The following is a 13,239-nucleotide window of genomic DNA, read 5'->3' on the forward strand; positions in this document are numbered from 1 at the left end:
TGATAAACATACTTTAACAAAGTCTTTGTCTACAAATATATCATCATGTTTGAGGATTATGTACCCATGTGTTGATTCAATGCTAAACATATGGAATTTTTATAGAAAATCCACGACGTTTTCCCTTGTACTCTCATATTTGGCAATTTGGTACTTGATAGATAGAGGATTATTGCATGCAGTGCTAGCAATGATTTCCTTAAAATAAGTTTGAAAATTTAGATGTAAGTTGAAAATGAACTGAGAAAGCCATGTCTAAAAAATAAAAAGATCAGCAGACAAAGTCACAAACAACGTACAGTACACAAAACATATTACACAGACAACATAAGACTTCAAGTGTAATTTTACTCTTTGTCAGTGGGTTGCTGTCTCATCCCTGGATAACCCACATCTCCTTTTATTCATATATCAATTTAATTAGTGCAATTCCATAACAACCAAGATTATCTTACTAAATGATTTAGCACTGAATTATAATAAACATTGACAAGACAAAATCTGACCCCATTATTTGAGGTAATATTTGGCCAAATCATCCCTAATTATGACTGAATCCTATAACTAAAATGATATTTTATTCATACAAACTTCTAAATAATCTTGTTTAAGATGCCACAGCTCAATAACTACTGGTCTCAAATGTTCAAGTCTTCCCGATGCTGTTGGAGACATGAGACGTAGGTTTTTTGCACCTTCAAATCTGACTTTGGTCAGTTGGTCACCAGATGTTATAACTCCAAATTTATCTAATATTTCAACTGTTCCTGCACAAAAATATAGAACAACTGTACATTTTTGTTTTTCGTTTAATTTTTAGTACATAAATCAGGCCAGAAGTTTTCTAGTTTGATATGTTTTACATAATTTTGTCATTTTGCTGCCTTTTACAGCTGACTATGTGGTCTGGGCTTTTTCATTGTTGAGGGTCATACGATAAATTATATTGCTTAATTTCTGTTTCTCTAATTTGTGTGCTTTTTTCACATTTCCTGAGTGGTGTGAGAAAAATATTTCTCATCACTAGTGAAATATCTATTCTCAGCAAATGATTGGTCGAAATTTAAATATGACGTTTAATTTTCTTAATTTCTTCTGAATTTCCTATTGTGACGTCATGAAAAAAGATGTCCATGCCTGATGATGTCACATATAAATACAACACAACTTTTTGAAAATGTTTGAAAAGGAAGGTTAACATCATTAGAGAAACAGATTCCACCACTATAACTCGTGTATTAAGATATTTCTACACTCTCAAGAGTTGAATTTAACTGTCTCGAGTGGAGAAGTATTGTAACAAACTAGTTGCAGTTATGGAATCTATATGTCATTTGGTTTCTTGTGAAAAGTTGTCTCGTTGGAAATCACACCACATGATGTCATCTTCTATTTTATAATGTCTCAATATATAATTTAACCTATATTTGTACAGAATGAGGATTTTATGACAATTTCAAGGTTTCATGTTTTGAGCTGAAAACAAATCAAAATGTGTAAAAAATTGTTAATATTGCAACAATTTCAATTTTGAAAACGAACAACTTAAACATTTAGGGAATATGTGGTTTTTCAACTATTCACTTCATCAAAATAAAAAAAGTTTTTTACAGTCAATGCTAAACAAAGTTAGTTCATCCAATTAATTTTTTTGTGTGATAAATTTATCATTTTCACAGTATACAGAAGTCAGTGATATGAAAATAGTCTATGAGACGTGGAGAGTTGTCTCATTGGCAATCATACCACATCTTCTTTTTTATATGTATGGTATATTAACACTAACAGTAATTAAATGACATAATGTTTGTGTCCAGAAAAAGATCATTATGACTGACAGCAACAAACCATGGGATTCCTGAAATGTTTTTTGAAGCAATTTCTCATATGAATCCATGACATCAAGAATGTCTTCATATTTAGCCTCATTCTTATGTTGGATGGGTAACTGGAAAACTTGGCTCTTTTGGGACATCCCAGCACTATAGCTATGGCTCATGTGTACTGGTACCACTGTTGTCATCCATTTGAACTGATCCATTGAACTCAAAATTCTTGCAATCTGAAATCAATTAGCTTTCTCCTCAACTTTTTACCACATGTAAAAACTTCAACATTCATTCTAGTGTAAATAATATTAGATAAGTTTTTCAAGATAAACAAGAAATTCATTATACTTTTAATACAGTCTATTCACTAATCAATGAAGAATTAACTTATATTAAATATTAATGTCAGTCAGTCAAGAGTTTGTGGTATACAATGATAGAACCAAAATTTCCAAACAATATTTCAAATTTTCATAACTTGTAAAGAAATCCAGTTTTATTAAAAAAGTTTTTTGTCTCCTCATTTCTTCAAAAGTTTAATAAGTCATTTTCTTCAAGTTGTTAAACATAATTACAAAGGCTCACTGAGACCAAACACACAAAATGTAAATGAACAGTGCTTTTTATGCTGTTCTTCATCTCAAAGTCACAGTGAACCTGCTTCACAGATTATTAAACATTTTTCTATTTCACAAGTTGCAAGCTCTAAGTAAAGCTGAGTTGTTTTCATGCAATCTTCAAGTATAAACTAAAATACCATAGAATTTAACCTTTTGAAAATTTGTATAGGAAATATTCAGCTCTTTAGATTATCAAACATAAAATATATAGGAAATTATAAAATGATTTGTTATAATATTCCAAAAGGTTAATTTCTATTAATAACGGCTAAATGTTATAAGTAGCATTGTACTTTTTCTGGTCTCCCGTTGGGATCGATCCAACTTACACTTATAAGTGTATTCTCCTGATAAAGACTCTGTTTGTACAATTATCATGCTAGTGCTAAAGCTTGGTAAGGCAATATATAAATGCAGTGCAAGTGTTAAGCAGCAATTATAAGCTAGCTGAATTCTACTATTTCTACAAAACTGACTAAACTAATGTAAATTCAGATAATGATGGTGTTATTTTAACTTAAAATTAAAAATTGAAGCAAACATTCCAGTTTTGTATGTAATATTCTTTTGCATCCACATTTAAGAATTACAGAAATAAATTTTCTATTAAGGTAATTAATTTAAAACTCTGAATTTACATATAATTTGAAAGAGCAATTAAGCTAACAGGAAGGACAAAAAGCCACCACCATTAATGTAAGCATGTTATGTATGTTAATTAAAAGCTAATATACATCTAAGCATTTTTGTAAGCAGGAAGGCATGCATGCTTTTATATACTTACCATTTCAAACTGCTTGTCACCACAATGAGATAAAAGAAGGAATCCAATAAAGTTGTGTATAAATAAAACCAAAAAGTTTTTTTTCTAAAATTAAAGAAGGATTAACTTTACAAAACAATTTCAACATTATTTATCAATTACTTAATATTCATCCACTTAAAATATTACCAGTATTGAATATGAATATTTCATGTTGTCAATTTCTGCCTCTGTTAGTTTTAAAACATCTCCATTAACTGCTGGAACAGCAGGGGTTCTGTTGTCCATATCTACAGATGATAACCTGCTAGTTAAGGCATTTGAGGCAAATAAATGCATATCTGTATTTCCTTTATCTATTGATACACAACGACTTTTAATGTATATGTCCAGATTGTCGCCGGTAATTTTTAGCAGTGGCTTTTCCTTCAAATAATCACACAGAGCTCTATGGCTGATTTCTCCGGCCTCTTTTATCAATCTTTGCTTACTGGTTGGTGACAATGTAACACCTACTCTGTTCAATCTAGTAATCAGCTATGAAAAAAAAATATAATTTACATATTTCATTGAAATGATATAACAGTGTTATGGGCTGTCCCATAAAAGTAATAAATTAATCAAACACATTTTGGATGGAAGGCACTATTATCAAACCTTCTATGAATAAAAAATTCATTATTTATATTAATAAATTGTTCAATTTATGTTTCTACAATAACTATAATGATTTAAGTGTGCATAGAAATACCTTCCGACCCATGTATAAATAGTTCTGTACTTTTTGCTGCTAATTATTTTTAAGTAAATTGCTTTTACTTGTTGTCAATTGTTATATTTGAACAAAAAGTAGGAAAGTATTCTGACTTTTTCAGTTATATAGATATAAGTAGATGTGGTATGAGTGCCAATGAGACAACTCTCCATCCAAGTCAAAATTTATAAAAGTAAACCATTATAGGTCACAGTACGGTCTTCAACACGGAGCCTTGGCTCACACCGAACAGTAAGCTATAAAGGGCCCCCAAAATTACTAGTGTAAAACCATATGTATATGTATATGTATTTAAGTAAATATAAAATTTACCTATAAATTTTTCAAAATAAAAAATTAACTGAGAATCTAAACATTTCTTTTTTTAATGAATACCATATCTTCTGCTCGTCCCCTTATACAAATCGCTGTCATCATCCGTTGGAATGCACTCATTTCTGCATTTCTTGCAAACATAAGAATGCTGTATACTATAGCCAATGATCCAGTTATTCGACTTTTTTGCCCTTGTAGATGTTTTTCATCAAATGCAGACAGCATTATTTCCAAAAAAAATGGTGTCCTATATCATACAATAATTAAAACATGTACATGATTATATTGATAAGTGATTACATTATTGAGCATTGTTAATTTAAAACAGTTACTATGATTATATTCTAAAAAATTCAAGAAACACAAATTGTGTCCTACTGAATTCAATATATTAATCTCCCCTTGGTGATGGAAGGTTTTTTTTCTGAAAAATTTCAACACTTACAGCACTTCATTTTTTTATAGTATAATCGAAAAATTTGAAGATCGAAATTTTTAAATTGATACTTGGAAAAATGTTTTTAAACAAAAAAGTATTTTTCCAACATGCTCAATAGGAATGCTCAGAACAGGATACCTGGTATATCGTAATTCATATTGATACCTGTTTTTCATTTCCTCTATAATGGAATCGCACAATTTACTTGAATCTTCGGATAAATGCTCCATTTTCTTCCTGGTTAGTAGCAGACTTTGTTCTCCCATTCTTTTAGTGCTTACATTTTTAATTTCCTGGTTTATTAATGATCTTGCTCTTTGCATTATAAAAACGCCACTTACTCTTATATCATCTAAAATTTAATCATTGCAAATAAAAGCATTACAATTCCTTTCCAAATCTTGCATTGTCTCAATTAATGTACCTCTTTTTTGTGTTAATTACCAATAGTCTTTATTTCATTTAGTATGAGAAAGTCAATAGTGAATAAATATCATGCAGGCAGTTATATTTTGTAAATGTAGTTTTGACATAATATTTGAAGTACAACATGAACATTTCTTAAGCATAAAAATTTGTTGACAAAAAAGTATTCAAATAAATCCTGTAAATGTAAAATGTTCTAAATTCATATGCTATCCACTAGGTTAATAAGTGTCCAAATACCTGGTTCTGGCTGGTTTTTGTCATTTATTCTGATGTTTTCAACAAAAGAGTCCAATACACTTTCTTGAAATAGTTCCCTACAAGAGGGGGGTTTGGACCTGCTGTAGGCATGTTCTTCTCTTTTACTAGTTAAATTAAACCAAAATAAAGTCTATAAAAAATATAAACATGAGAAATTGAAATTTTTTTGCAAAACTTTAGAGCTATTTTCCTAACTCATGTAGTTCAAAGGTTTGGCTTGCTTTGTTTGAATAACTGTTTCCTCGAACATTATCAATAAGTTTTACAATTGCAATCAGTAGATCGTTTGGGCTTTAGCTTGTATAATGCCATAGGATGCTTGTGCAAAAATTTATACAAACTAATTAGCCAGCAAGCAAACCAAACCTTTAAACTACATGCATTAGGAAAATAGCTCTAATAGAAATGAAACCTTTTCATTTTTGGAAGATTTATGAAACCATTCTGATTTGAACAAAGAACTTTACTGAAACTGTAAAAAAAAAAATTTTAATTATTTGTTATGTTTAGCCTGTTTAGAGGACATGTTTTTCAACATACAATCAACATTCTTATGGAAAATATTCCGTCCTTCTGATTACTGATTTTTTCTTGTAAGAAAAATTGGATGGAGGAGCTGACTGTCATCAGATTTTTACTTCTATTAGCAACACATCAGTTACCATAGATTTCAGTTGCTGCCAGGATTTCTGTTGCTGGATGTTTGGTTTTCAGTGTAATGTTTTACTTTAAATGGTTGTCTTTTTCTCGTTTCTATTTTCGCTAAAGTGCGTTTTTTTTTTTTTTAACATTTGAATTATTATTCTACTCTCTCTCTTTATACTTCAGTTAACATCCCCTTTTTGAACAAATCATGCTAGATGAGACTATAATTTCAAATTCCGTAACTATTGGTTATAAACTCATAAGATTAGCAGTATCAAATGTAACAGGTAACTTACTCATTTGCATCGATACAAGCAGATGATCTTCTAATAATTGGTGTCTTGCTATAACCATGTTCTCTGTTGATTAATAAGTAGATTTTATTTATGGTGACGTCACACTTGAAAATAACAGTCAACAAATAAAAAAAATCAGAAAAATTTATCTTTGAAATAAGGCTCAACATTCCTTGAAATTACAAGAAGAGACAAAAAGCATTTAAGCATATGTTTAACTTTATAACAGAAAGTAGCATATCCACACATTTATAGTTGTATTTTAAGCATATTTAAGATACATTAAATAGGGCAACCATTTTTTAGTAATTAAGGCCAAATCATTATTATAGAAAATTAGGTTTCATAAATGGTATAAATAATTTGCAGTGAACATGGTTCTACATGTAGAAAATGCATTAATTTTGTTGTACTGATTAGAAAAATCAAGCAGTAACAAGTCATAATTTTATAAATATATCTTATTTTATAAAAGCATACAAGATCATAATTGGTTAAATGCAAAAATTTTTCTGATAAATCAAAACATCCAGAAAAGTTGCTTGCAAATCTATGGATAAAGAATTACTTACTCGCTTAACACTACTGTCTTTTTAACATTGACATTTCCATGATGTACAATGCTTGCATCTAAACTGAAAATATACATATAAAGTAAAGATTTTTCTTTTAATTGTTAAACATAATTTATCAAAAAGAAAAACCAGTCTCATTGCAAGCTCAAATATCTGCCCGTCTCTTCTCTATACATATGTATATGGTTTGTTGAGAATAAAGATATACAGCAAGGCAATAATAATAATCCATCTAGAGTATGCAATTGCAAGGTTGTTTATATTGTAAATCCCTGCTGTATTTTAATTGAAATGCCATAACAACATAACTGTCTGTTGCTATTTGCATTTCCTAATACAATGTAACAACTTTAAGAGTAACACCATATGGCAGTTTGATTATCCTGGTCTAATCTGTAATATTTTTTGTGTAAATTAACTAAATATTTTTCTTATGTACTTTTAGGACTCCTTTCGTTTTAGGAATGCTAAACTTTTTCAAACTTTATCTTCCTCAAGACAAAAATCTACAAAAAAACTTACGGACTAAATACCAAAGTATCATCTTCATTATTACCAGAGACTGGTACTTCATCTGTTAATGATGTTGATGTGGATCTGAAAAAAATGAAGCCTTTTAAACAACCTATTCTAAAAAGAAAAACTTGTTCTTCAGTCATATTGAGTATAAAAAAATAACAAGGTGTTTCTTAAATTTCAATTTATTTTATCCTCAATCAAATATTCACTCTAAATTTAAGTACAGATGTTTTATATTGAAGATCACCGTAACTGTTAGAATAGATCAGTTCTTTTTGTATTATAACTATTTGTTAGCTGTTTTTTGTTTCCTGCCAAATTATGATGTAGCAAATCCCTTCCATATGAATTTTGTAATTGCTTATTATGCTGTTACACCAGTCCCAGATTACGTGAGCATTTGCCAAATTCTCCATGTGCCAGTGCCAAAGTCCAGTTATTTAAAGTTAGCAGTTGTCATTTGCTGTTTGTCATACTAACATTGTTAACTGATTTAGCATAAGTAAGTTAGGCTATTGGTTTTCTCTTTTGGGTTTTATTGGTCCATCTTTACCTTACCTTACAATACAGTAGAATAGGATTTTATTCTTTTTTGACATATGTTGCAAATAAATCGAAGTAGTTTGTTTTCTGATGGTGGTTATTTGTCTCACTGGTAATCTCGATAACATAAACTCCTCTTTAATAGATATTTAATTATATTTTATAAAGTAACATGCATGTGTCAATAGTACACAGATGCCCCACTCACTGTATCATTTTCTATGTTCAGTGGACCGTGAAATTGTGGTTAAAACTCTTTTTTGGCATTAAAATTAGATAGATCATATCATAGGGAACATGTGTACTAAGTTTCAATTGATTGGACTTAAACTTCCTCAAAAACTACCTTAACCAAAAACTTTAACTTGAAGAGGGAGACGGATGAAAGGATGCACAGACCCAAAACATAATGCCCCTAGGTGGGGCATCAAATTTACAAGAATTATATATCTTTTTAAAATGGAACATAATAATTTTTATTCTCAATGTATTTTTTTTTACCCAATATCGTGGCATATTTCTGGAGAAAAATTGGCCATTCTCTTCTTCTGTGTTTTTCGAGACAAAAAAGTGGAAAAACAATGTTTGCTAGATGAAATAAATCCATAAAAACGAGAAAATGAGGAAAAACAATTTCTACAAACTGAGGCTTCATTCTGAAACAATTCATCAATCAAATCAAAAGTATCTGAACCAAAAACTGATTTTAATTTTGAACTGAAGTCATAATTAGAACATTTCTTTCCATTGAAATTAAATTTAACAGAAATTCCAGAACTTAGGCAAAAACAGCAATCAAATTGGTTTTCCTTTGTTGGTGTGGTATCTGTATTTTCCATTCCTAAAAGAGAAGAGATGAGAAAATTGTATATTTTTTGATAATTAGAATTATCGGATCATTCTAATATAAATGTTGAGCAATAAATAGGTCTCATAACAATTGGAAATAATTAATTAAAATTATATTTTTTTTCTCATTAAAATGTAAGAGAGTTTAGAATAAAAAAAAACCCAACTGAACTAACACACAAACTGTTATATCAGATTAGATTGGATGATTATATTCAATAGAATTTGTCAATTTTATCTCATCATATGATATAGAACCAATGAAAAGAACCAAATTCAATAAGATACATTTTACTTATTAAAACTGATAAACATTGTTTACTTTAGAAATAATACAAAATACTAAGAAGTTAGTCCCTGAACAAAAAATTAGCAAGCATAATAAAACAATTTGTAAAACTACTAGTTTTATATAAAGGCAAAATATAAAATTCAATCTTTCAAGTTTTTCCAAGTTAATAGAGTGTTTATAAACTGTGTAATACCAGTGACTGATTAATTACTATACATTTACCTAAGCCTATATATAAATTTGCTTTCTTATGCCATGTACCTTCACTGAAATCTTCAGTATTTGTTTCTGAAACACAAATTAAATAATGCAGCTAAATACAGCTTTTTTATTAAGTTTAAATCTTTGGTGAACATTACTAATTGTTGTGCAACTGGGTTCCCTTTTTAAATATGAATAAAATAATAGAATCCTGAAAAATGTCAGAGGAAAGTGAAAATATGTTGTCTGTCATTATAATTAATTTGTCTCATTTCCATAAAGATTTTTTTACCAAATTTTCAGAAATTGTACTGGAAGGTCACCAATCCTCGTTTTTAGGCAAGTAGGGATCGATCGATTTTGTTTTACATTGAGTCTATAGGAGCAACATTCTGACTTTAACAGTGAAAACAAATCTTTAGGGTAGGCTATTATTCAGACTAAAAACGTAGAGTAGGTATAGGGTCACTGGCACCCTCGGGGGGCCACTTCAATACTTAGTTGATAGGGGTGCCGCTGGGGTTCTGTAACCCCACCCTTTTCATATAATTTAGATTTTAAAAATGTATACCTTTTCATATATTGCGTAGGTAAAAATGTTACCTTTTCCCATATTGTTTGGGTTCCATGTGGTGTGTATTGTAAGAGTGGAATACCAAAGTGTCAAAAGAGAGAAAATTGGTCGATAAAAACAGCCGGGACCACCAATAAAGATGACAGATAAAGAAGTTATGGGAACTTTATTGACCTTATCATATATTTTTGATAGTTTTCCACGACCTATTCACATATTTCCAAGTTTGAAAAGGTGACCAATTCAAGCGGCACGTCCTATCACCTTGTATATACATGTAGGAAGCCCCCCCCCCCCCGAGCTGGAACCACACATACATTTATTTGGCTGAAGCATTCAGATGCTCCAGGCACACAGTTATTGTCCTTTGAGTTTCTTCGTCTACAACTTAAGCCCAGAGAATGGACAGACAAGTATAACTTGCAATTTTTTTTCATACTCCTACCAATTTGTTTCTCTAAATTTATGCACAATTATAATTATCAGTATGGAGGAGGGTGGTGAAATTACATGTAAGGCTTATCAAATTTGATTCACGAATTTTAAGGTGAAATATTGACATACAGTCAAGAAGAAAAAGGTAAAAATTCAGTTGGTCTGATACGAAGCTGTCTGGCAAACTGAATTATTGTCTATTATAATAGACCCCGTTTTAATTTCCTCAATTTTGTTTATATAAATAATGTTCATCAAAAGAAATAATGAAAAATATACATGGCCGTGTTTTACGCAACCTGATTCATGCCATCATGGTTTGATGATTGATTGATCTTTTGTCATTTTTTTTTTTGGTTTGATCAAGACAACACAACGCCAGGAATATTATCTCATGTGTAAATTTGTTATTATAATGTATTTTACATATTTTTTTTTTATTTGTAATCGATTTGTGCTTTATGTTATTGTTTTCCTTTACCATTATCACAATCTAAGCAATGTTATTGTATATGCGGCAGACGATTGTTTACGTTGTTGAATCCCGGAAGAGAGTCCTCTATGAATGAGACCCGAGAGATGCGAAGTGCTGGTTGCAGTGATGATAGTTTAGCGAAGCAACGTCACCACTGTTTCGGAGTTTGACTAAAACAATGTATGTCCCTTTCGTGTAGGATTTGGAAGGTGGACACCCTTAATCATAATTGTCCTGCTTGGTTGTATAGCTCTGCTACTGTTTCGGTTCTTATACATCGTTGGCTTTCAAATATTTGGCTTTGAGCGTTCCTGATAAAGGTAAATCCTGAAAAGCGCTTCGGACGCATGCAATTTATAAAGTTGAGTTTTCATATTTTTTAAAATAAGTGACATTAAATTGATATGATTTTTTTTTTTGCTTTTCACTATTATTCCACATGCTCAATTGAAATATTGGATATATCTTTTTCATTTAACAGAGCTGTGTCTACAAATATTGGAAACGGACATACACATATGTAAAAAAAGACATTTAAGGTAAAACTCGTCAACTAACATTTTATTGCTAGAGATGTATTGTGATTCCGTTTGAAGAGATGCACCTTTTATAATTTTTGTTTCAGGGATTATTATTAAATATATCCCTTTCAACACCCTAATTATATACAAGAATATATTGTAATGGATTCGTATTAATTCTGCTTTGTTTTTCGGTATTGTAGTCTGTCTTATTTTATAATATCAGCGTAAGTTTTAAAGGCAACTTCATAGTCTGATATTTTATTCCTCGTGTTTTTATGATAAACTTGCATTTTAAACTATATCATAGTGTAAATGACCCTTTATTGACCTAGGGCTTCTAAATTTGATAAACTCTTAGGAGAATACATTTATAAATCCCTTTCCTATGATGTCTTATGGAAATTAGACTAACCAATGGATTTAAACAAGAGTAAAACAGCGGGTTTTACTTGTTGAGATGGAATTTTGATCCTTAAGGAGCACTTGATTTCATCTATATTTGTATTGTTCTAATTTCAGTTTTCTGCAAAATGAAAACCAATGTTCATTATTCTTTTCAATGCCTTAGAGATGCATTCCCTTTGTTGATTTTGATTTTTCCCTTTGCATCCCCTTATGTTTAATCACTGTTAATTCTAATACTGCGAGCAATTACAAACGTTGTGAATCGCTTGCAAATTAAAATTAAAATTACATTACATTAGCCCATTAACCGGCAAAATATTAAAACAAAATTTGTCTGATGACTACACGCTCTGTGAAACACATGTTAATGACTGGTACAATGATGCCAAATCAAAATAAGTTAAAAAAAAACCTGAATCCTATTCCAAGTCTAATTCTATCAGTTAGAGATTGTTGGTCACAGTTTGAAAATCATTAAGCATAGACTCTTTCAAGTCAACGTTTGTTTTCCAATATCAATGTTCACAAAATCAAAATACAGTGCAAGAGAAAATTTAATCCATTTAAACATATTCATCTGTTAATTCTTTAACTAAAGCTAAACCAATTGATGGCAAGATGTTTTCTTATGGAAAGGGTAAGTAAAATTTGACATTAAGGACCTTAAGGTTTCACTAAAGTCAAAATATAGGACACTTCATAAACATGTAAACTTTGCCTGCATTTTTCAACCTATAATAAGTAAAGTCCTAAACTATGAGAACATATGTTCATTTAAACATACTTAACATATACACACTGTGTAAATTGTAAATAAACTTGAAATTGTTATGTTGTGGCCAAACCGGTTCTTGGGGTGAACACTAAATTTTTAAAAAAATCTGGAGGCCTGCGAGACCCCTTTATTTGTATAAAATTGTTATGGACGTATACTGTTGTATCTAATGCAGGGCAAGCTCATGTTGATTTTTCAGAAAATGTATTGATTTTCGAGTTTCAGTTAATTTCATGTATCTAGGTGAACAAATATCGAAGGTACAATACAGAAATTGGACAAATATGCCATTAAAACATATGTATGTGACAAATCAACATGAGCTTGCCCTGCATTACATGTAACAGTATTCGTCCATACCAATTTTAAGCAAATAAAGTCGTCTCGCAGGCCTTCAGATTTTTTTGAAAATTTAGTGTTCACCCCAAGAACCTGTTTGGCCACAGCATAACAATTTCAAGTTTATTTACAATTTACAAAATGTGTATATGTTAAGTGTGTTTAAATGAACATATGATCTCATAGTTTAGGACTTTACTCATTATAGGTTGAAAAATACAGGCAAAGTTTACATGTTTATGAAGTGTCCTATATTTTGACTTTAGTGGAACCTTAAAGAAAACGATATAATATGGTCACTTTATTGTCTTTTGAATTGAAATATTGAATATCTTTTGACAGATTCCAGATATTTGTACTTTTT

At 30.2% G+C, this 13,239-nt stretch overlaps 2 long non-coding RNA genes across 2 annotated transcripts; both read right to left on the bottom strand.

Annotated features, from left to right (window-relative positions):
• Positions 1 to 4,368: 4,368 nt before the first annotated feature.
• Positions 4,369 to 6,427, bottom strand: LOC127729418 (uncharacterized). Its single transcript, XR_007994611.1, has 4 exons — positions 6,370 to 6,427; positions 5,408 to 5,532; positions 4,907 to 5,093; positions 4,369 to 4,549 (listed from the first exon to the last, which is right to left on the bottom strand). It is a non-coding gene; the product is annotated as an uncharacterized LOC127729418 (long non-coding RNA).
• Positions 6,428 to 7,485: 1,058 nt separating this feature from the next.
• On the bottom strand, positions 7,486 to 9,418 carry LOC127729423 (uncharacterized). The gene is made up of 3 exons (XR_007994616.1): positions 9,370 to 9,418; positions 8,508 to 8,847; positions 7,486 to 7,541 (listed from the first exon to the last, which is right to left on the bottom strand). It is a non-coding gene; the product is annotated as an uncharacterized LOC127729423 (long non-coding RNA).
• Between the last annotated feature and the right edge of the window lie 3,821 nt (positions 9,419 to 13,239).

Source organism: Mytilus californianus, unplaced genomic scaffold (genome assembly GCF_021869535.1).
Source record: "Mytilus californianus isolate M0D057914Y unplaced genomic scaffold, xbMytCali1.0.p SCAF_2, whole genome shotgun sequence".
NCBI classification, from domain to species: Eukaryota; Metazoa; Mollusca; class Bivalvia; order Mytilida; family Mytilidae; genus Mytilus; species Mytilus californianus.